The 25485-nt window shown below is 41.8% G+C and overlaps 1 protein-coding gene across 1 annotated transcript in view; it reads left to right on the top strand.

The window, feature by feature from the left end:
- Positions 1-225: 225 nt before the first annotated feature.
- The window catches only part of lingo3a (leucine rich repeat and Ig domain containing 3a), a 31624-nt gene continuing 6364 nt past the window's right edge, over positions 226-25485 (top strand). The window contains exon 1 of the mRNA XM_080878314.1: positions 226-703. The gene's annotated coding sequence lies outside the window, so the exon portion shown is untranslated. The remainder of the gene's footprint in view (positions 704-25485) is intronic.

The raw sequence follows: 25485 nt of genomic DNA, 5'->3' as shown, positions 1-25485 counted from the left end.
ACACAAACTGAATAAATCAAAGAGTAAAATATTGTAGTAGAAACGAATAATTTTGAAATGTGCTGAAATGTATTTCATCATTCATACATTTCAATTCAGCTGAGGTGGGCTGAATTTCTAAGCAGGTGACTCTTTTCCGTTTTTATACACGGAACGTGAATGCAGCGCAAAACTGCCCGAGTACGAGAGCGAAAGAGAGAGCAGATGAGCCCCAATGATCAGAAGCCGGGTCTTCTTTCAAACACACACACTCATACACACACTTCGCTCTACATCCCTCACACACAAATGCCAGCACACTCACACAAACGCGATCCAGTAACCACAGCTCCATCAGTCCAACCCGCTCGCTAGTGGCTGCCTTCGCCGACACGCAGAGCTGTGGCAGGAGCTCCTGCTGGCTCTGTAGCACAAAGCAGAGGTGAAGGGGAATCCGGGGACTCAATTTGGGAGGCAAGAGATAATTCCGCGACATTGCTGGGAGGAGCAGAGAACGGTGAGGGAAGGTGAGTGAATGCACTTCGGTCCAGCTGCTGCTGCTGCTGCGGGAAGAGGAGGAGGAAGAAGAAGCCCAGCATCTGGAGAAGCTGGAGGACCAGCACTGTAACATCATCCTGCACAGACTCGGAGGAGACGGCCAGCGGAGACCAGGGTACCTCCAGGCTCAGATGTGGAGGGAGAGCCGGTCAACTTGTACTCCTGGGTGAGTCAAGTGCCATCTTTTCTTGCAATCAAACAAACACTTTTCCACACTCCTCTGTGATCCATTAATGTGCCACGAAACGAGACCGTGCACATGGCGTTTATCATTTGTGTCCCTCTTCTTTTCTGCATGTGTCTTTCACTCGTTCTTCCACTTTGCTATATTCAACTCGCACCTTAACAGACAACCTGATGAGCCCAAGGCTGCACCTGTAATCATCCACACATCCCATCCCCTCAGACACTTCTCACTCTGTTATGGTGCATTCCCGGCTGATTGATTTGCTCTCTAACTCAGTTGGACATCAGGTCTCATTATCTCGTGCTTTTCTATTGTCAACCTCGGGATGGTGTGCTAGTGCAACCATGCAAGCAGAGCCACTGTGTGTGTGTCATTGGTTACCATTTGTCAATTAGGTTTTGATGATCTAAACGAAGGAAGGGGGGAGGCAGCCTTTGATCGATCCCTGCAGTTGTCTCGGTGTGAGAAGCTCGGTGCCTGTCCTCCGCCTGGCATGTCTTAAACCCTCTGTCGGTGTTTGCTCAGCCCTCTCCCAGCTCTGTTTTTACTGCGCCTCTGCTCTGTTCTTAGTGCAGTCTCTGGAAGACGGATGATTATTTTAGGAAAATTCTGAATATAGTTTTGCTTTAATCTCTTTCCTCCTCTGGTCCAGCAGTGCTTGCATACATACTGTAACTGGCTGCTTTGTTGCTGAAATTGCACATTTGATGTGTTTCTGTTTTTAAGATAGTACAGGAGGGAATTGTAATTCCTGTGAGTTTGATCATCTGAGTATTTTGGGGGTGACTTGTTGACAGAGGAGGATAATGAGATGCAACAAAGGTCCCTGAAAGTACTCGAGTCCAAGCCTTTCGGACTACCCTGTTTTTATACCGTGACATTCACATCTCTACATTGATTCAGTCAGTCTGAGACTGGCCCTTTCAATGATTTTTAACTGTAGTGTCACTGCATGCTTGCCCCAGTTAATCGGTCACCGTTAAACCAATAAGAGGCGGGTAGAGAGCCGCAGAGTCGGTAATTTCACCAACATTCAAATGAAAATCATTTAAAACACCATGTTCCCTCTTTTCATGCGCTGTGACTGAAGAATTATGTTTGGTGTCCTGCAGTGGGGTGCCTTAGCTTTTGTTCAGTCACTGGCTGCTTTCGACCTGTTGAAGTGTCCTTGGACACTGGGTTCATGTTCGTCACTGGGTTCATGTTCGTCACTGGGTTCATACAGTAAGGGTCACATTGCAAATGCTTAATCTGCTTAAGGTACTGTAGGTGCAGTTCCTTTAACATCTTACATTCTTATTAATCCCAGGATTATTACTGGATTTATGCTGTGCATTTCGTGCCTCCATGTATCATCTTATAGATCTCTGCTGAGAGCAGTTACTTTAAAAAAACAAAATCAAGAAAAAACAGCAACTAAAGTGAAGGCAATTATGAAACAGCTCTTAATGGTACCCGAGGTGCCACTTAGCCTCCTTATTTGACAGATTTATGTGTCAGTAATGAAATGTCTGCAAAGTTCCTCAGAGTGCGTTATTAAAACAGGCCTGTTAGCCTTGTCCTTTACTACGCCTACACTTACCTTCTCATTTTGAACCTTTCTGTTGCACATAAAGCTGTCATCCAAGCTCAACAGTCACATTGGCTCAGCTTAACAGTGCCTCATTGTTTTCAACTCCACAGTATTTATGAGGGCAATAAAACAGAGATGCATCCACTGTCAGCAAGATGAGGGCATCGCTGCTCTTACAGGGAGGAGAGTGCAGAGGGAGGAAAAGGGAGGAGGAGGCATGCGATGCAGGACTGAAAGGAGAGAGTGCTCCTGCGAGTGGCTGTCCGATACCTGCAGGCAGGCTGGCGTGTCATCTGTCTGCGTTAAGATGTCCAGCTGGAATGATCGTCGGCCTGCGTCCGCTGGCCGGCCTCCCACAGACTACTGTAATGCCATTACAGACATTCAGACGGGGCTGTAACCTTAATGCAGAGCTTAGAGAGCACGTGGGCGTTACAAGTCTTTTTTAAAAATGAGATTTCTTCATTTCGCATTTGTTGTGACATTAGTGCCTGGTTGACCTCGTTACCTTAGAGCAGTAGTCCTATTTTGCCAGATGGACCACAACAGCCCTGTCAGATCAGTCCAATCGCATCCTCGAACTGAGTGCAGTTGGGATAAAATCTGACCAAAAAGATGGATTTTATTCACCTTCTAGTTGAAGGGAATTTTATCAATTTATCTGTTACTATTAGCTAATTCTGTACTCTGTCAGATGGCTAATCCTTTATTTAACATGTTAAACCAAATATTCCAGCTGCCTATCGCCACTTTTAGCTATTTTAAATAATATTTATAGTAGGGATCTAATGATGTAGCTCGGAGATTAGACCTGCTAGTGCTCACAGAGTACTGGCTAGAATTTAATGAAACTTACACGCAATGATCAAGGTCAAGGTCATTCTGCTTGTCACAAAAAACACTCCTCTTAGAGTAATGCTCAGCTTGTAGTTTCCTGTGTGTGACTGTTTGCAATCCTCCTTGACTTTTTAATAGATTTAAATTTTCATTAGTTTATAAAATACCTCCAACCAATGACTGCGAAGCCTATTACTTTCTTTCTGTACCTCACACATTATAATGACCTGTGAATTGTGATGATAATGAGTCGGACGAGCTACTACATCAGTGACGTTCTGGATTAATCATTTATTCATTACTTATAGAGGGTAAGATTTCCTTTATTCATCCCTGTAGGGAAGCTAGTTCTCCTCTTGTAACCCATCCTTATATTAGTAGTAGTTGCCAGCCACCGTGCCTTGTTCGAGAGCACATGACAGGAGAAAAAGTCCTGTATGTTTTTTTGATGCTGGGGGAAACTGGAGCTCCTGGAGCTATGCATTATACTATTTCACTGTTTATATATTACATTCAACTAACTATTTTAAGATTGCTCGAGCAGCTTGACAGTCTTTACGTAACCGTGGTTGCTGCAGAAACACCTGTGTCCCCTGGATGGCAATTACTGATCTCAATATATCACCTTATGAATGTGAACTGATCTTCAAATGGCATCTAGAATAATTTAGTGAAATTAGACTCTTGCATGTGTGTGAGTGTGTGTGTGTGTACCTTTTTCCAGGGCTTAATCAAGGCCAAATGTGAGCGTTTTTATTCAAAATTATGCTCCCTGACCTGCGGAAAATAGGCTGAAGCTTTAGACGAATTAGTACGGCAGTGCAGTCATGAAGTGCCACACGCTGCAGTTTGTCATTGCAGGGCTGCTTATTTATGTGACTCTAATGGAGCCGCTAGTAACTACAGAGGCTTTCGTTAGATTTTTTTAAAAGCCATAGAATCAAAGCCAAAGAAATAAATCAACCCAGAACAATACAGATGCAATTTCTGTCACGGCCCACTCAGAAAATATATCTACCTTCAGTTTAAAACTACATTAGCTAATGTATTTTCTTTTTATTGCACAGCCTATTTATAATACCTCAACTTCTTGTATCATCTGTGTACTTTTGAAATTTTGCTCGTTTAAGCTGATGATGATTTTTCTAGAGTGACTTTGGAGGACACAGGCGAGATCCAGAGAGGAAGCGATGGCAGGAGAGAAGTGGTTTTTGCACTCTGGATGCTGCATATTTTATGTTTTCCGCGGCCTCTGGATGAAAGAATGTGTGATGAGACGGTCTTAGTAGTTACGTAAATAATAAGAGGAATCAAATGAGTCTCACGAGTGTCTGATTTTACACAGTTAAGAGGAGTTCAGAGATCACACTTTGTCTCATGCTTCTTGCATGAAGTCAGTTTGTTTGCCCAGCGCTCCTTAGGATGAGAACGTTTGTGGCGATGAATGCTTGACACCAGGCCAGCTGGATCTAAAAATGAAATCATCTATAAAACAACACAGAACAGAGAGATCAACTATTTAAACCTCTAATGTGTCTGAGCTGATACTGAACGTGTGTGTCAGAGAGCAAAGAGTCTCCATCACTGAGCTGTGCTAGGGCTTGAAGAGGAGGGTTTCTGGGGAGCTTATATACTTGTCAGACTCTCCGCCTCATTTCATTTTATGTATTTCTGCTGCTGCTGGCAGCTTAAAGTGGTGCGACCGGACGGCTATAAAACAAAATTTCTCAATATGGATCGACAATCATGGCTGAGATTGCTGGAGAAAATGGAGTTCAGGGCTCCTGCTCGGTGTCTCATCAGAGATGTTATCCTTAATAGCGTAAGAAATTATTTAAACAGGACTCTGAGGACTGCATATGGCAGTTCCTCAAAAAGAATGTCCTTAAATCAAGAATAATCCATCTGTCCAGTCAAAAATAATACATGATATATCATTAGCATAGCATTAGCAGTCTTGAATAAAGTAATAAGTGACACAGATAACTGTTTATTCAAGTTTTAAATTAGGTTTTAAATTGTATGCCAACTTCGTTCTGCTATTAAAAACGTAAAACATGGGCTCACTGTTGTGCCATCTTTGGGCAGTCTGGTATGAAAACTGTCCTTTTACATCTGAGATATAGATTCTGCATTTGACATCACTTGTTATAAGTTATCAGATGAAATGCTTGCAAAAGGAAACAACTAACCAGAGTAAATGTAAATGTATACTGTAATATTGGTTACCTGTCCTTTCTAACTGCTCAACCACCACCATAACACTTTATTCTCAGTCATAGCACTGAGAATAAAGTCACAGGAGTGATCAGCCTACCAAAATTCTCTCAGGAGGTCACAGAAGAACCAGAACAACATCTAAAGACCTGCAGGCATTGTCTGGCTCTGTTAAGGTCAGATGTCATGACTCAACCATAAAAAAGAGACTTGGCAAAAATGGCATGCAAGGAGAACACCACATCTGCCAACAAACATCTGGATGACCTCAGAGACTCCTGGGAAAATCTTCTGACTGATGAGACAGAAGCTGAACTTTCTGGAAGGTTTGAGTCCCGTTACATCTGCATCAGACTAACAGCGTTTCATAAAGAGAACATCCCAGCAGCAGTCGGTGGTAGTGATGGTGTGATGGTCTGGGCTGCTCGGTTTCTTCAGGACGACTCGCTGTAACTGAGGGAACCATGAATTCTGCTCCATACCAGAAAACCCTGAAGGAGGATTTCCGCTCATTACTTCATGTCCTGAAGCTCAAGGGCACTCAACAGTGACAAGTCCACCTCTGAATGGCTCAAACAACAAATGAATGTTTTGGAGAATCCAAGTCAAAGTCTGGACTTAAATCAGACTGTGCTGCTTCTGCGTGACCTTAAAGACGTTCATGTTGGAAAACCCTCCAATGTGTCTGAAGGTATCACAAACATTGCTGTTCTTGCCGCTAAGGGTGGAATAGCCAGTTATCAGGTTCAGGGGGTAATTACTTTGTACACAGTGCAACGGTAGGCTTGGATAGATTATTCCATAATAAATACATCTTTTTGAATTTTCATTATTTATTTACCTGTGTTATCGTTATGTAATATTAAAATTTGATGATAACCTGAAGAATGCCAGTGTGACAAGTAGGCAAAAAAGTAAGAAATCAAGAAGGGGGCAAACACTTTTTGCAGCACCTTAATTCAGTAGCATGGAAACACTCATCTCTGAAGGGCACCCGGTTGTTTTCATCTCACTGCAGAATCCTAAAGCATTATTTGTCTCCTTTGTTCAGGACGTGTTGAGAAACGTTTTGATTCTTCAAATGAAAAAGTACCCAGACTGTAAGAGATGTTAACTCTCTGAATACAGCTTGTTTTAAAAGCTGCCTTTTATCTATTTTACCCGTAACTCTCACATCATAAATTCACATTTAGCCCAAAGTAGAGTTCATGTTTTCAAAAGGATTTCAGAGTGTTTTTCTAAACACATCAATGGAAAATAACTTGCAGATAAAAATGTAAATTTACCTTTTCTACTTTGTATAAAGCGACTGATAGATTCCAGAAATATTATTACTTCACGCTTCGAGGGGCATCAGTCTTTCCAGCTCTGTCATTAAACTGCATTTGCAGCAGCTGAGCCAGGCGGTCGCGGCTTACTGTATCTGGGACCACTGCGTCAAGCCAGCTGTGTCCTATGGGCTGACTCAAGTTACACATATCTTTCATACCACAGACCCCGCACATGAGATCGCTTCATAATCAGCTCTCTTAAATTATGTAACTACGAGCACGATTAGATTAACGCATGAGTGTTTGCAGTCGCGACGTTTTCCCATTTTTCTTGCCCTCACATGCATTAAAACACATCACGATTAAACTGCAATACCTAATTAAACTTCCGCAGCTTTATCTTCAAGCACACCTGCACACCCTCATCCAGTCAACATCATCCACTAATTAATATTTAAATGCTTAATCAAATGTACCTTTTTTCCCCCCTTTATAGTGTTCCCTCAGTCCAGATACGGTTGATGACTTTGGCTTAATGAGACCTTCATGTGTAGTGGTCAGAGTAGAGTATCAAGGAAGGGATTAATTAATCAGTCTTCAAATAGGTCCTGATGTTCACAATAGTTAAGAGTGTGTTCGATCCAGCTGATCTCTGAAAACACTCAGTTAAGTGTTTGTGCGGTGATGCTTATCTTTATATATTTAAATAGTGGCAATGCACATTAATTAACACGAGTGCTTTGGTACATCATGAAAGATTTGGCCAGAAATGCTTATTTTCATCTACAGTCACATGGCACATAAACATCCATGCATCTGTATTCAGTTCAGTTGCATCTATATAGCACCAAATCACAACAACAGTCATCTCGAGGCGCTTTATATTGTAAGGTAAAGACCCAGCAATAATAATGTTAATGTTAATAATAACGTTCATCCATCCATCCATCCATTCGCTTCCGCTTATCCTTCCCAGGGTCGTGGGGGGCACTGGAGCCTATCCCAGCTGTCATAGGGCGAGAGGCGGGGAACACCTGTACAGGTCGCGAGTCTGTCGCATAACGTTCATACATGTTTATTCAATTCAGGGCTGCTAAATTGGATATATTAATATATCCCAGCCGGCAGTGAGGGAGCTATGAAGAAAGTAGCAAAGAGCTAAATCGAGAAATATAAAAACAAATAAGATACAAAAGCTGAGATGATCAGGAATGGTAAAACTGTGGCATAACCATACGACAGTTAACAATACATTGAAAGAAGGACATAAGCACAATTACTAAAGCAAAGACAAATTATCATCGAGTCACACGGATGTTGGCTTTTGGATAGTATTTCAAGACAGAGTGTACTTTCTGTAAGCAGTATTTACAATTCTCTGTAGAAAATGATAAATGGTTCTTTTCTTCTCGAGCACTCAAAGCTCTTTATACAACACGGCTCATTCACAGGAGCACTTTCTTTCTACGTCCAAGTGATTTCTGTCTAACAGTCACACTCCGATAAGCAACTCTGGGTTCAGCATGTTCCCCAAGGATACTTTGGCATGCAGACTGGAGCGTCCAGGGATCGAACCACCAACCTCCTAATTAGTAGATGACCTGCACTACCGCCTCTCCCGAGCCACAGCCACCTGCTTAAATACTTAGTAGATGTGTTTAATTTTGCTCAAACACTTGGATATCTGCACGTTTGGCAGTGTTTTCCCAGTTTAATGTATTATATTTTGTTGAAATTGTAAAATGATGATGCTCATTCTTATGTAACGAGCCTTTTTGCAGATTTTGATGGGGTCCGACGTTGTTGTTTCCAGCTGGTGAGCCCATAGTGCATGTCGTAGCGTAAAATTGTTCCAGATGTGTATAAAGTTTGCCAAGCTGAACTGGATTCAGTTGACATCTTGTGTTTTTCACAGGAGCTATGAATCTGTTATTATGTCTAAGTGATTGCATCACTGCAATAGATGGCTTTCTCTCTGCTACTTCAACATCTTGGCCCGGATCAGCTAATTTTGCAGTTATATCAAGATCAGTCGAGCAGAATATGAATACTCCGGCGCATCGCTTCCATGTCTACTTTCATCCGTGGAGCTTTTTTAGGTATTGTCTGTTTCTCTTACTCATCCTCATTAAATAATTGTTCTTTGAACCTACTAAAGCTATTTTAAATATCTGACTGAACCGTCTGTATAAATGAAGACTAAACACTCACGCCTCTTTGCATCTTCAGCTCACTCCACGACCTCCAACTCCCCTCTCTGTCTGCTCCGCGGATCACGCTGACAGAACTAAAGCTGACTTTTATCTCCTTTTCAGCTGTTGAACATAAATCAGATAATCAGTTGATCAAATCATTTTCCTGAAGTTGAGATCAGTGGAACAGGGAGATGAGATTGAACTGCGCAGTCAGGCTGCTCCTTCCTTTTATCCTCGCTTCACTTGCCTTATGTGTTGCGTCTTTTGTAGTATATTTTTGCTAGCTTGCGTGCACTTTAGTTGCTCCCTATAGAAACAAGAAATGGGAGCATTCGAACTGTAATTTAAACCTTGTTTATGCATGATTTCAAATCAGTGAACTTCACTTTCGGAATTGAATAACTGTTCATTCACGTGCTCATTGGATGATCCCATTTCCCGAGCTGATGAATCCTTCCTTCCAATGTGGAAACATTTTATTGTCCAGTTTTCGCTTAAATAGTGACTCGGAAATATGTGTAATGTTTCATTTCAGGTTGTATTTTTCAACACCTGCCGAGGACCACATATGCTTTTCTATTATGGCTTTATACGTAAAACCTTAGAACTGAGAGAGGATGTGCTTTCTTTTTACTTGATTACTTCTGGTCTGGGAACAATGAGTCTCCAGCAGTTTGCAGGTTTTGTGACAGCAAATTGGACACAGCAAAGCTAGCGGCCTCCCCCTGTTTTCAGTTAATGTAACCGGATGCTGCCTCCAGCTCAAACAAAATTAAATATAATTCTCAAAAGAACCTAAAAGAAGCTTTCAAGCATTTTTTAAAATTGAAATTTGGATCATAATTAGGAAGTGTCAAATAAAGGAATGGATTCGTGGATACAGCTTTAACTACTGGCTAACTTCTGCTCCCTAAATATATTCAAGAGACTCCTCATTTTTCAGATTTTGATCACCAGAGGTAAAAGAAAATTATTCCTCTTTAATAAATCAAAGGAGGTGACACTGAAGTCAAGTAAGACATATCAGACGTTACTGTGTTCATTAGAGCGTTTGAGCTTGTAGCTCGAAGGTGTTACGGCCGTGTGCCAGTGTAATACATAATTATGGAGATGTTAGTTTGAGCTGGTTTCCTTTTTCAAATAGTTTAACAAGATATAGAAATACCTCCACTTTATGAAAATGCTGAAGCTTTTTATAATGCTGAGAATTAAAGGTTAACTGATTTTTATTTACACATGCCTTGTTAATATTAGTCCACTTAAAACAGCAGCTATAGCAGAGTCCATAAAAGATGACCCTACTTGCCGTGCACTGAGAAGCAAGTGTGTTATTTTCATGCAGTGGTGGAGAGAGGGACAGTATATTTATAGGGGGAAGCTTTTTTCCAGGCTGTCATCTGAAAGGAAGAAAATCTCTCCCTGTTTTCTTCCTGCCTGATTTGAACTAATAAATGTGCAGCTGTAAATGTCCGTGTGTAACCGTGACAGATGGGTGTGATGAGATTGGGCTTAACAGACTGTGGTTCCTCTCATCTTCCCCCCCTTTGTGGGAGTGTACAGATTCGGTTTGCCTGTCAGACGTGTTTGATCAGAAGTAGTCTGCTGAGATTCTTTGCTTTGAACTAAATCACAGCTGTGGCAAGTTTCTTTTCTGTTGTTTAGGTCAATACCTTATGGAGGCTATACTCTACTCACAGAATAGCTGGAACATGGTGGGTACATTTTATATGTGGAGGTGGATTTCATGCTGCTTCTTAGAATTATGGGGTTATGTTTGTTGGTATAGATCACAATCTGTAGATCTGCGTAGCTATAAATATCCGTCCATGCGACTGTGCTGCTGCCTATGTACACAAGTGCATCGTTGCTCATGCTCTGTCACATTTTCGAGCTCTGACAGGTGTACTCTCTGATGTGTGCTGTTTGCCACACTTTCGGGCGAAAAGGACAAGCCGGTTCTGGACATCAGGGGAATGTTATGAATTTATTATGCGAGCCAGACGACTACTGTTGCTTTACCCGTCTTCACGAGCCTGTCGCTCGTCTGTTTTGAATTATTCATCTTTTTTTTTTTTTCTTGGAAAACATTGATCACAGAATCAGGGATCAGCTCGCCTGCCTGACAACACACTGTCACAGCCTCTTTCACCTATTTCAAAGGCAGCCCTGCCTGCTTCCTTTTGCCTCTGTCAGCCTATTGTATGCATGCATACTGTCGCTTTCCTTCAAAGAACTCCTCTGATCTCACTTTTGTCCCACAATCAAATCCTTCACAACCAATCCCTCATCAGAACCACTTTCAGTTTATCTCTCGACTGTCTCAGTGTGAGGAAGGCAGCATCTGCATCCCAGAGTAAACAGTTTCAAAAGAGCCTGTGAATAATTTGTATGTCTGACTGTAGCTGTGGTTCAGTCTGTTTGCACGGGTGAGGTTTTTAGCTTTTTTTTTTCTTCTTCTCCTTCTTTTTTTGGTGTGGCACAGTGTGTGCCTCTTACTCCATCCAGCATGCTGTTTCATCCCGGTACATCCGATGCTGAGTTCCTGCGTGATGCCAGAACAGATTTATGTTTAATGTGCAGGCAGGACCCAATTACTGGGTGCCCAAAGCTATGCCTAGAGACTTTAAAGAGGTCCCTTTGCATGGCAGATAAAAGGCCACGATGCCGTAATCTGCCTTGGACTTGGTGAGATGGCGAGGCATGGTGACCTCCTTTAAGGACACTCATTGCTCATCCTTCGCGCTTGTACCGTGAACAGTTGTTTGTTTGTTTTGGGGGTAAATCCCCCCCAGCTCCCAGCCTTTTCTCTCACTAAGCCTTCATCACAGGTGCTGACAACCTGTGTCATTGTTGACGCCATAGAAAGCCTCATCTGAGAGCCTGTACATGTTTTTTTTTTTTTTGCAGAACTTATGTGTACCTTACAATTTCATTGTCAGTATGTAAGTGTTCAATTGGGTGCTCAGAGCGGTTCTATGGACAACGGCAGCAGCAGCACAGTCAGTGACAGATTCTCTTTTGAGTTCAGATTTACAACAGAGCGATAAGAGAGTGTGGCTGTCAACCACACACACACACACACACACACACACACACACACACACACACACACACACACACGGTTGCAGTCCACGTTCCTCTGAAGTGCCTCACTTTTGACAAATCCATTTCTAAGGCTCTCTTTCTTCTGTGGCTCTGTCAGGATGTATAATCCCTCATCACCTTCCCTAAACCATTTCACATCTCTGCTTTCTGTTTTTATCTGTCACCCTGTAAAAAAAAAAAAAAAAGAAAACTTAAAAGAAGAAGCTCTTTTATTTCTATTTATAATTTCTTCTTGCGCACTCCTCTGCTTTCCTGTGCTCAATAACTGCTTTTCTTTCCTCTCGTTTCTCCTCGTTTTCTTGACTGCTTTGTTTCGTTTCCCTCATTGGTCAGCGCCTTCTTCTCTTTCCTGCCACTTGACTTCTTGAGTCCTTTTATCAGGCAGCTTGCTGCCACATTAGTTAATCTCTCAGAAGACGTGGCACAGATACTGAACATTCTGCTTCTTCTGCTTCAGCTCAAAGCTATAAACAAGAGTTTCTTTCCAGACTAAACATCCCCTCCTAGTGCGCACAAATCAAATAAAGGGATGAGCGAATAAATTTGGGATTTAACTTATGAATGATTATCGCCACAAGTTATGTGCAGGGATTTGTGTGTTAGTGAAGCTTGAAGATTAATCAACAGCTGCTGTGAGACTCTGCGCCATGCAGATTCAGTGCCAGTGTCGATGCTCAAGATCCTCATAATTGCTTCCGAATTCTTACTGCAATTAGCGCTCTCGGATAATTACACCAAAATCCCAGACCACGCTATTCTCAAATTATTAGACCCGGCGCAACAGGAAGGAAGACATGCCACTCGCTCACAGCTCCAAACGGCACACAGTCGTTTTATTTGCTGCTGTTTTCATTCATGCGAAGACTGTAAATTGTGGGCAAAATAACGAGATTTAGTTAAAGTATTTTTTGTTTATCAGAATCAAAAACACACTTTAGCCGAGGCTGCTTTTGACTGTCAGCCATCCCCACTTTGGCGCTCACCATCACCGTCTTAGCCGAAGTGAGATTAAAGCTGAGTGGAGGAGAGATGGGAAGGGGACCAGGCGGCGTGGCAGTTCCCATCGGCACGGGATTAGAGGGTGGGACTGCGAAGTAGGCCATACAAACAGGCTCAGCCGAAATATGGACAACAGGCCATAACATAGACAGAGCTGGATGGCCCAGTACATTTCATCAGCATGTCATTACGCTGTAATCCCGTTCAGGCCAGCGGCTATTCCTGCTGCATGTGTGTCAGACAGGGATAATTACTGGTCAGGAACCTTGTGGATATTTCTGTGTTATTTTCACCTTAATGTAGACTCACACTGATGTCAGAGGTGCCCTATTTTATCAGGAAATGCGTTCTGGAGCAAAATCGCTTTGCTCGTGTCAAATATCTGAAAGAGAAGTGATCAATTCTAGCGTTTGTTTGCATTTAAGGGAACAAAGCACTGACGGATAACAGCTGTGGAGATGTCACCGGTCTTGGTGTATTTTTCTTTTTTAAAACAAGGCTAGCTGTCAACGCTCTGTTTCTGCAGCACTGGTTTGTGTTGTATTCATTACTGAACGTAAGACGAGAGTGAGAGCTGGGTCTGCTCACTGCTGTGGAGTGAGCTGCGTAGAAATTCTTTACAGAAAACGATTTTAATATAGATGAGTGAACTCGTGGTTACTTCGGATAATCTCTCACATTCAAGGAGCGAGACGAGAAAGATATTCAGCTGTATTTTTGTATTCAAATAGGCATATTAAGATGATCTTCCTCAATGTAGTGTGAAACGATAGCAACACTGAAAATATCCAAATTGACAGAAACAGGAACTGAGATTGTGGATCCTTAATTTGAAGCAGATGTTAGTTATGAGCTGTTGATTTGGATGCTGATGACCTTTTATGACCTACCCTGCTGGAGCAGCAGCCTAATGAGACTCGTTACATGGAACAGCAACATCTTACAAAATATCAGTGACAACGATGAGCCGGTGCAGTTTAGAAACAGGGAGGTCAGGAATGCCAGACACATAGAAAAAACCTCCTGGTTGCAAATTATTGTTCACCTATGGTTTTAATGCCGTATTTCACATAAGCCACGTCAGCCTTATGACTAATCTGTAAAAATGCAATTAGGATATCTACAAAGAGCTGACAAAGCACATGGTGTAGTGAGCTTTACTCTGGAGGTAACCTAATATATCACATCTTTAAGTTAGATTTACTCTGGGTCTGTTTTTGCGTTTTCCAACATCTTGTTCCACTCCTGCTTCGGTAGTCCCAAATAAAATGTAAATATATAATAAAATAACATCATAGGAAGCAAGCTCAATGCCACTCTCATGTCTATATGCTAAATAAAACAGTAATGGCAGCAGTCTGTTAGCCTGACTCAGCACAAACATGAGAAACCGTATAGCCATAAAATTATTTATCATTATTATTTATATTTATTTAAATATATTTACATTTTATAGGAAATTTGCAATCGTGACACTTAAGATGTTATTGTCACTGATGACACACTACCTAATTTGAAGTGTGAATTTGGTGCCAGCTCAGTAGAGAGTGGAGTAGAGTGGTTGCCCCCATGATCGGAAGGTCGGAGGTTTGAATCCACTGAATGGCTACCCTGAGGTACCCCTGAACACTGCTCCCCGGTCGCGGGATTGGTGGCTGCCCACTGCTTCACTGAGTGAATGGGTTAAATGCAGAGTAATTTTCCCATGGTATACATTACTACTATTATTATTATTACAACATAAGTCAAATGTAAAAGTATCCTTGGTGCTTACATTTTTACTGTAGCAATAACTAAATTAACCACCTTGTTACTCTTTGGGGCCTGCACATTACTGTCTTAACATTTACTTTTACTACCATGTTACTGCATCTGTAATTTGCATCTACCGTTTGCTCTTCCTGTCATATGGAGTGCAACCATTGAGCGCTCAAGCAGTGCTTGACTGAGTCATTAGTTTAGTTTTGGGTTGCACATCACCAGCTGGCCTCCCTTCGTGGCCTTGTTGTACTCCACAGTGTGTTTTTGTTGTTTGCACCTCTACAAACATACTTTTTGTTTGTATACTTTTTTAAAACATATTTTGCATTGTACTTTATTGATTAGAGGTTGTTGAAATAGTCCTGGGATGCTGACACTGCGCTCGCTCTCAGACATGTCCAGGCTTGTTTTGCTGTTGCGTGCACTATGGAACCTAAGCACAATAACATTCCAATACAACACTTTTTTAGCACACAAAACTTTATGAGAGTATTATCACGACACAGGCACTATATGCCATCTAGTAGTTCACCACATCGCATCTTTTAAAAGTCCTTCCTTCTTTTTCTCACTTCCACCGTGTCCTCAGCATCAGGACCATGTGATGTCAGAACTTTAGGGGGGCAGCCAACATCTCTGACAGCCAAAGTCACCTCCACAGTGTGCAGTAGGCTCAGTGTTGTCACTATGCAAACTGCGCATCTTTGAAGATGAGGACATGTCACTGAACTTCTGTATTCAAGGTGAAGCCTCAACACCCTCTGAGTGTAGCTGTTTTCAGGGTTTCGGCATGTGAATTTGTTTCAACTTTTCCTAATCTCTTTTAGGTAAAGCAGTGCTGAGTGTCTAGGGTCCACAAGCTGTCTGAGTGTCTGTCATATGTATGTCATCATCATCATCAATCATGCTGACTTGCTGTTGCTGTCTTCCAAAAAATGTCAGCATCAAGCTGCTATAATGTCACGGCTGGCGGAGGGAGCCGTGTGGTGTGGAGGAAAAGGAGGACCCAAGATGCAGCAAACTGATGATACGAGTGATGTTTTATTTACAAAGGTGGCGGTGACAAAAACAGGCAACGAGGTATGAGTACTTTACAAACGGAAACCTAAACTGGGAGAAACTAAATAGCAAACCTGAGACCGTACAAAGGGGGTGCGGGGCAGAGGGACGCAGAGACAGGACACCATGGAATGCAGAGATACGCAGAAATACACGGATGAGTGCAGACGAGCCGACAACAAACACAGACCGACACCCACTAAATATACACACACAAGGTAATCAGGTAATCGCACACAGGAGGGAAGAACAGCTGATCTGAATACACATGATGACTGGAGGACACAAGCTGAACACAATGACAACAGACACAGACTTTCAGAACAAAACAGGAAATCTAGAACCCGAACCAGACACAAGGGGGGAGGACACAGAATAACTAGACAGAGGGAAATAATCACAAAACAAAACGCTGGGTCAACGACCCAGGACCATGACATATAAGGATTTATGCATCTGTCCCACGAGTGAATTAAATCCTCAGCTGCAGTTATGCTCATGCGTTAGATACCTAATTTAAAAAGTGATGAATGATTCAATTTATTTCAAAGAGTTTATCACAGAAACAGCCCAGGGAAAAGTGACTTTTTTATATCATTGAAATAAACTCATTTTACCCTGCCGAGTTTACAAGGATAAAAGTGATGAAGCAGCTGTGACTTATGTTTTTACAATAACAAGGGATTAAATCATCTTTTTCTTTTTTTTTTATCAGAAAAGACAAACCCGCAGAGAATTACAGTGTGATTTGGCAGTTCCTCTGAGTCCGAAGTATCCTCATCGTATGTTTTGGATGACTGCATTAAACCTGGAACCTGGGAAAAACTTGTGATTAAACATTATTTATCTAAATGATTTTACAGCAAAGGTTTTTAGATATTTTCATGAATGTTGGAGGAAACTTAAAGAGTCAGAGAAAAGTGAATATTGAACTTACCAACCACAAGTGTCTGCTTAAAATGTTTAAGCTTGTTCTGAAAATGTGCTACCAATTATTCCTTTCTCTCGCCCTCGGGGTTTAGTGTAGCAGTTTGACTCCTTTCTGGTCAGGAAAAACTTGAACGCTCCAACTGGAGGGAAACTGGTGCCTTTTGTGAGTGATGCTTGGGTGCTGTCTAATTAGGCTTTTGACAGTTCATATTAGACTGGCAGAGGCTCAGTCAGCTGCTCTCCTCTTGAAAGTTGCGGATGGATGGCTGTAGGAGCTAACGCGGTGTGACTTGCAGCTATCGTCTCCGTCTGCCTCTCTGCTTATAACAAGCGCGTCCCTCACCTGGGACGTTCAGCAACACAATGGCTGATCTATGTGATTCTGTCAGTGCCTTTCAGAGACGTCTCTTCTTGCTTTATTACACATATAGAACAATCTTCACCCCACTGCTGTTGAGTGATGAATTATGAATAGACGTGAATCCAGCTGCACTGCTGCCCAGGTCTGAGGATTACTTTCAATTTGCACACCGCCCCCCTCGCCGCCTCGCACTGGTAGTCAGACTTCGTTTTCAAGGGACCTCCAGAGTATTAGATGGCCATCTGAAACTCTAACCCAATCACATAAAAACTTTAAGAAATTAATCTCCATTACAGATGAAACTAATTCACTAGTGGGTGAAAAGTAAGAAAACACAACATTGATCTGTGTCTAAGTGTGCGGCACTTGATGCTTCTCATAACACTACAGATGGAAAAATGGCAAATTAGTCTGTTGAAGTGTACAAATATAGAAACCACCTCTGCTTTGCTGAGTAAAGTCCAGGTGTGCTACTCAGCAGTTAATATCTTGCTCCAGGCACGTCGTTACAAGCCAGTTTCAACTGACACAGTTCACAGATTTTTCATTTCCTAACTCAGACTCTCTTCACCAGTCCTGCAGCCCGGGCTAGTAGCAGCTGTCTGCTTAGCATCTACATTTATAAAATATGAACATTAGGCTGCCAACAAAGGACATTACTGTTTAGACAGTTAGCGACTAGCCGTGCACGTGTTCTGTGTATGCTGGATATAGTTACACAATATGCTCCTTATTTTCTACACAAGTGGCATCACTGCTTACACGACATCATTTCAGCCTTTCCGTCTGGAAGTAAGAGGGAGCTGCAGTGCGTATGTGACCCCTTTCAGATAGTTCTTGACTCCTGATCGTGCTTGTAATTGGCCCACTTGATGAGCAGGCGGCAGGCAGTGAAAGGGAAGTTGAGAGGACAGGAATCCTTTTAATGAATCCAATGAGAAGGACATGGAGAGCCTGCAGGCTTCAAGAAGGATTAAAGCAGGCGCCAGCAATTTTTTCCCTTCCATGAGTCTCTCAAACCAAAGGGGAAAAAGAAAAGTGTTGAAGTATGTACGATTTACATCTTTTATAGACACCCCACGTTTGCCACAACTTGATTTTTAGCTGCTTTCTATTCAGCGTTTATGTTGTAAACAGGGTTGTTATAAAGGTCAGCATCCCTTACACACTAGCCTTTTAAGATACAACTCACACACACTCCCCTGCAGATCGAGGACAGTGGGAGCGTGAGTGAATATGCATGCATGTCTGTTTTCGTATCTCTGTGCATTCGACCATTTTCGTGCGTAAATTGGAACACGCAAATCTCTGCGTGTGTGTATGCGAAGTGCAAAGAACTGCAAGCGTGTGATGTGTGATGCCAGCCTAAAATGCCCCATCGTTGCCTCTCGTCTCTGAATGTGGCAGGCAGTGTGAGAGCGACCGAGAGCCGAGCCAACTGGCATGGAAAGAGCCTGGATTGAAGTGATGGCTGGTGACACTGCAGACAGGCCAGCCAGTCAGAAAATGGATGCCAACAGAGACACAGATCACACTCACCTCCACCTTCTAAGAACTTCTGGCTCTTGTCTCTTTGTCCTCTGTAAAAAAACAACAAACCCAAAAACAGGCAATATAGATTATACAGCTTTAGTTTTGCATTTATGGGAGAAATGACCTCAAATTAAGGGTCACAGTTAAAGTCTGCTGCCAACAGAGTAGCTAGTAATAATTTGAGCTTGTGAATATTACTCTTATTAACCTTTGACCTCAAGTTTTATTCATGCACAGAAGGAAAAAAAACCCTCTTTCCTGAGGGACTGGAGTCTGCATCATGATTTATTACTGCTTACTTACTTTTATTTATGGGATGACGGTCCTGAAATTACCCAGGATTTGTTTATTTCGCTGTGAGAATGGAGACCAAGTGATGAATTGTCACTGTTTGTACAAGTTTACAGGCGGAATCTGCTTTATGTGATTTAATTGGTAAAGAGGGGAAAAAACCCCAGCAGTAATGCTCGGCGTTATATTGGCCCAGGTTCTCTATTTCACAGCATAATGGAAACAAGAGAGCGCTATACAGTAATGGGTTGCATGTGTCATGCATACTAAACAGTCAAACTGGAGCAAATGACAACCAGCTATTTACTCTGAAGCTACAGAGAGACAGTGGATGTTTCCAAGTCATTACGTTTAGCATTTGATCAGGGTGCTTTCAAGGACATGAATCTCATAGTTAAATGGCCCGTGACGTCTTATTGTATCAACTTACTAGAAATTGCCAGACACAATCAGGGTGCTGACCAAATTCTACTCATGCATTTTTTTAAAATGTAAAAACAGTCGTGAAAGATCTGGACAAGGACAAATTAACGTTTTTGTTCTCCTCGCTGAGCACAAACTGTTAGTCCTCCCAATTATGTCTTCTCTTTCCTGGTGGTCTGTCACTTCTCATCCCTGCTGAAGTCGTGTAACTAGCCCGAGAGGCTGCTCCAGGAGGGGTACTGCTGGTTGACTGACACAGTCTGATCACGAGGGCTTAAAGAGAGGTTGGCCATTTAATAGGCTAGCTGCCAGTGGCAGCCTGCCTATGCGGAAAGCGGGCCGAAAAGACAGACGGGTGACCGACTAGTGTCGCTCCACTGTGAAACCCATGTCTGTTGCTGGAGAACAGCAGAGCCAGAGGGGTTCCAGATGTCTCCATCATTTTTTTCAGTTGTGTTCATAATCACCTTTGTTGATTAATAACACAATCACGGTTAGAAGAAGATTCAGACAATGGGAGGTTCATTTGTAGATTTTTAAGTAGACTGATATCATGTCTCAAGTTAAGCTAAGCCTGAATTTAAGTAAATTTGAGTTACTAAGCAGAGTTTTATTTATATTTCAAATGATTATTATTTTTGTTTCCAGTTTTCAGTATTAGTTTTAGTTTTTATTAATAATGAGGAGCACATTTTTCAGAATTTGTACAGTAATTGAGTAATTGTACACTTTTTGAAGGTATTCAGTGTTTTGTTGCTATAACAATGTTGATTGTTCAATAAACCTCAGCCAGCTTCATACAGTGTGTGTATTTGACCGTAGCAAAGCATGTCCCTCTGCATTACAGTGATGGCCTGTGGCCTCTCTGAGCTTGGCATCGAATTTAATGTTCTTTGGAGCCACAGATCCCTTTGTGTTAAATCAAAGTGACTGCGCTCGGAGGGCTCAGATTGTGTGGGAGTGTTTGTGTAGGGACCCCAATATTTGTTTTAACCTTCAGCTGTGAACATGCCTCAGTACAAACTGATAAGATAGAAAACCGGGTCAGAGCCTGTCACGATAGTGTGTTTGTAAGGCATCGTGGCCCCCACCTGTTCTCTCATCTAAACTGAAAAACATCACAGAATGAAATCTCCTTCAGTGCAGTTTGAGGTATAATAAAATTAGAAAAAGATGCAAGTCCATTTTGTTCTATGCTATACTTTGTCCTTTGTTATGTAAATAAACGACCAAAACTTTATTATTATGCGTCAGTAGACAAAGGAAATATGGACCGAGAGGCAGGTTGCTATAAGGTATTTCTTTGAAGCTAAGATGTATCATTAAAGTTTAACTATTTTTATATCAGCTGAAGTATAAAACCAGTAACTGACCAATAATAATATTTTTGTTTCTCTATGTCTTTGGTTATGTAGCTATTTTAGCTCCAGGTAAGGTCAAAATTTCCATGTCAGTGGGTCATGACCACGCAGCATAACGTCATCAATTATTTAGCTCCTGGTTGTAGAAGCCTTTACGTCCATAAGCCCTGAAACAGGTCTCTCTTATTAAAGATTCATGGCACACATTCTTAATCACCCCTTTGTGTCCTTCGGTTTCAACGTTCATGCTTTGCATCGAACAGAAATGAAATTTAAGAATCTCCCTGGAACCCATTATAATAATGAGAGTCTTATTTGGCATCTTTAGACAAGCGTTTCATATCAATCTGCATCAGATGCTGAGGTGCAATGGAAATATTCGACATAACCGATCAGTTTGTAATGCAGTGCCCGGGGATGAAATCGCTTTAAATAGCTGTTTGTGTACCATTTCTCTCATCCATTCCTCTTTTAGCCTCAGTGTCCACAGAAAGGCCGTGTGCTCGAACACGAAGAGGCGTTTACTTGCGTAAATAAACAGCAATTCTTCTTCCTAAATTTGGAACTGCTTTTATATGAATGCCACAAATTCTCCACTCCAGCTTTTCTTCTTCGTCCTTGGCTGTGTCGGGTAGCGCGACCCTCCCGGTAACAATGATCCATCACTGTACTGCAAGGTGGAAGTTACAGGAACATTAGAGGGAACAAACAAGTCAGTCACATTTATCCCTGAGCTTGTTCTTGCTTACTAGTGTGTGTTTATTTGTGTGTTCCTTGGAACTTGCACTGCCATGGTCTTCAGGGTTTCCCTGCACAGACTGATGGACACTGACGAAGGCTTCCCTCAGTGTAAATGACTAATGTGTTTTCTCTGGAGGACACTTTCAGCACATACCACACACAGAGAGAGAGAGAGAGAGAGAGAGAGAGAGAGAGAGAGAGATCCGCTTATATAAACCGTAATGAGTGGGCACGGTGAAAATCAGCGAGCGCAGCCATTTGAGGAGCTTTTGTGGATGTTATGCCTCGGCCTGTGTGTCTTTCTGGAGGGTGCCTGCTTACACCTACACACTCCAACACGCTTCCTGCTCATTTGTCAGCTGTGTCCTACACCTGCAGAAAAGTCTGCCAGTCTCATCCTCTGCTCTGCTTCAGCTGGTTCTGATTCAGGGCCTTGCTGTAGGCAACACAAACACACACAGACTCTTCTTCTGCTGCAGCAAGAAGGACAGTGTTTACATAATGCCAATCAGCTTAAGTTGCTAGTTTTCAAGCTCTGATTGCTTTTGTGTAAAGAGAGACCAGGGAGGAGATGAGTTGGCAGTAAAGATAGTAAGTGAAATAAATCATGTAGTGGTTTCTGCAAGAAGAGGTGGTGGTGGGGTTGAGAAGTGGCAGAACATCTCAGCGAGCCTCCCCGCTGCTGTGGCCTCTGCCCACTCTAGTGTCTAATTATGGCGCTGTTGCTAGCTAACCTGCATTTGGTTTTTTTCGAGCTAAAAGCCACACATCTCCTGCTACACCCCCGCTCTCTGGGTATGTGCGATGTCTCAGATGGTAACTGGGCCGGAGTCAAAGAGCACATGAATTCCAGGTCACCTGCTCCGTCATCTGCACTTTAGAGACTCAGAGCTCAGGGGTTATTTACCACAGCTACGCGTACTAGAAGAAAACAACAAAATCTATCAACAAAAGCAAAACAGGCATGATTAATAAGAGCTAATGGATTCCTGGACATAGACTAAAACAGTGTTTTCAGTGCAAACAACACGCTTATTATCATCCTGATATTTGGTAATTTGCACTAAACACATACTAGAAGTGAGCCTGCTGAGGGTCACATCCTGTGATCCACATATCTGGATCAAAATCAAAAAGTTCTTAAACTCCATCCTGTGGTGATGTGTTAATAAGTTTTAAATCATTAATATTTGTTCAAAATGTTGTAAAACATGCACCCGAAAAGATGACATACACCATCAGGATGTCAGACAGCTGGATACCGCACAGTCAAATTTGAAACGTTTAATTAGTTTAATACTAATTAAATTTGAGTTCAGTATAAAAATTAATTAAGTGTGGGAATGATTCACCCTGAGAACTTAGGGGTCTTAGGAAGGTAGAAATGAAATTTTAATAACACCACATTCATTTTTGTCAGCTCCTGACTAAAGTCTGCTTAAAGCTGATTCCATCCCATTAGACAGACATGTCCTGAATATTGTAACGTGGCTCTTACGAGGCTGTGGTTAATTCATGTGTGCATTAGGGTGCCCTGAGTTCCCCCAGAAAGTTTAATATTACATGTACCTTTGGTGCTCTTAAACATCAGAAATTATAGCTAGTTTCTAGAACTATTTTTTATTCAGAGCTTGGAGCCCCTCGTTATTTCGATAGTACGGGCTAAATTAAGTTGAACAACACAGTGCAGAGCAGCACAGGATTAAGCCATCGTCTGATTTTTGCTTGCCTTGTGTATATTCCGCTTTCATGGCAGCAGTTTGACTGTGTACTCATGCTTTTCATCTCCACAGGGACACTGACACGTGTGTTGATCTTGCATAAGCAAACTGCTGGTATTTTTCAGGTAATTTTTAGTCACAATTAACAGATCATTCCTACAGTTTCCCACATTCCTTTAAAAATATTCAAGTATTAGTTAAATTCAGATCCAGGTCGAGGAACACTCTGTGTTTGCCTCTTGAATTATCCATAGTTTGACGTATCACAGTAGAAAAGACATGCATGAATACAAAAGATTTAGCCATCATGTGCAAATTCTAATACAAATTGCACGCTTTTGTAAGCTTAGATGTCCAGAAATATAAAGCTGCTGCAGCTAACAGTGCAGCGTTCTCAGGAAAAAAATAAAATAAAATGAGTCCATCCCCCATGCATTTAAACACTGAGTCAACTCTGGAGTAGAAAATGACTTCAGGCAGTGAAGCTTTTTTTCTAATAGCATGTGCTAAATGTTGCCTGGCAACAAAAATAGTAAAACAAAAGACAACTGACCACTTGTCAGTGCTATGAATGTGTGCACATATTGCACAAGCAATGTGTGAAATGACAGGCAGCTGTGATGGTGGTAAGTAACAGGAAATGGGACCTAAATGCACCTACACCAAGCAGGAAAGGGAGGGGGGGGGGGGCAGAAAATTCTACAGGTATGAAGCAGAAAGGATGTCCTACACATCAGCAACAGCACAGTATAATTGAGCTTAAAATACTTGTTAATAATTAGCAACATTTATCAAAGAGCTAATGAGCAGTGTCTCTGTAAACAGGAACAGCCGCTAGGGGCGGGAAACTTACTGAAGCTATCTGGTGGACAGGTGCATTTGAGCTTGATATGAAAAACAGGAGACTGGGAAGGACAGCGTTTCAAGGATGGGTGGGGGGAGATGGTGCAGCCGTTGCCATGGCAACATTAAACACCTACAGTATTGTCCTTTGGAAGCTTTGCGGTTCATATCAGAGCTGCATATTGATTCTGTCTGCAAGGCGTAGCTGATGTATCTCAGCTTGTTGAACATCCTCTGACTTCACAGATGAGTGTTTACATAACTGAACTTTACTGAGCAGCTCACTGACAGCCCCTGTATCCCATGGACCGGGTATTTTAAACCCTTCAGTTACTTTACTGACTCTAAAATAGTTAAAACTGGGACACGATCACGTTAGCACCGCTGTTCACAAGTTTTTTTTTTCTCTTCCTTTGGCGTCCGCTTTTGGAAGTCCTCCGTCCTCTTTATTTCTGTTTCACTAGTGTCGCTATTAATGACTCACGCCAGTACAATAGTGATCAGTTTTACAACTTGGCTGGTGAGAAACCACAAAATGTTACTCTTTTTAAAAATTCAGGGTGAAGTGAGTTATGAGTAACGAGGAAGAGTTGCTGTCAGTCACAGCTTTGTCAAGAGAAGCCACTCTTTAGCCTGAGCAGCAGCTTCACTGTAGCTCATTGAAATAGCCGAAGGTCAGCGGCAAACATAATAGTGCATAATCAGAGAGATGTGACACTGACTGTGCTCGGTGACTTTATATTTAAAACTCGTGGCATTACACAATTACTGCTATTAAAATAGAATATTTTAAATTATAATATTACCTATAGAAAAAAATAGCCTGTGAGAGTAAGTTTGTGTTAATAAAAGCAAACACTTGTGTGTTTCCTGCTGTTCATTTACATGTGAGTGTAGTAGCTTTACCTCATTGGTTAATAATGATCTCCACCACTGAACAACCATGACAAAATTTCACTTTAGCCACAAAGCTAACCATTGCACCATCCTCATTATACGGAAGGTTTTTAAAAATAGAAAGCAGAGCTCCTTAGCAGCTGACAGGCATATATTATCACCCAGCAGAAAACCATGCTAATACAGCCACAGTGTAAAGGCCATGCTCTCTGCCCCTAAGCTAGCTGGTCTGACTGGCACTCCTATAGGTCTGGGTACTAGTGCTGTGCAATACTGCAAATTTTGATATTGAAAGTAAATACAGAGCCATTATTGCAAATATCAATACCGATACTTTTTTACTTTATATATATATATGTATATGTGTGTATATATATATATATATATATATATATATATATATATATATATATATATATATATATATATATATATATATATATATATATATATATATATATATATATATACACACACACACATATATATATATACATACATACACACACACACACAGTAGAGTGCACACTTCTCTATCCACCTGCTGTTGACTTATGGTGCATTCTCTGGCCAGGGGCCTCTGGGCTTATTAGTGAATGTCTGCTACCAGATATGGGTTCGTAAAGCATGGCTATGTGACTGA

The sequence above is a fragment of the Rhamphochromis sp. 'chilingali' genome (assembly GCF_963969265.1).
Source record: "Rhamphochromis sp. 'chilingali' genome assembly, chromosome: 3".
NCBI classification, from domain to species: Eukaryota; Metazoa; Chordata; class Actinopteri; order Cichliformes; family Cichlidae; genus Rhamphochromis; species Rhamphochromis sp. 'chilingali'.
This window is presented reverse-complemented; position numbering and strand designations above follow the sequence as displayed.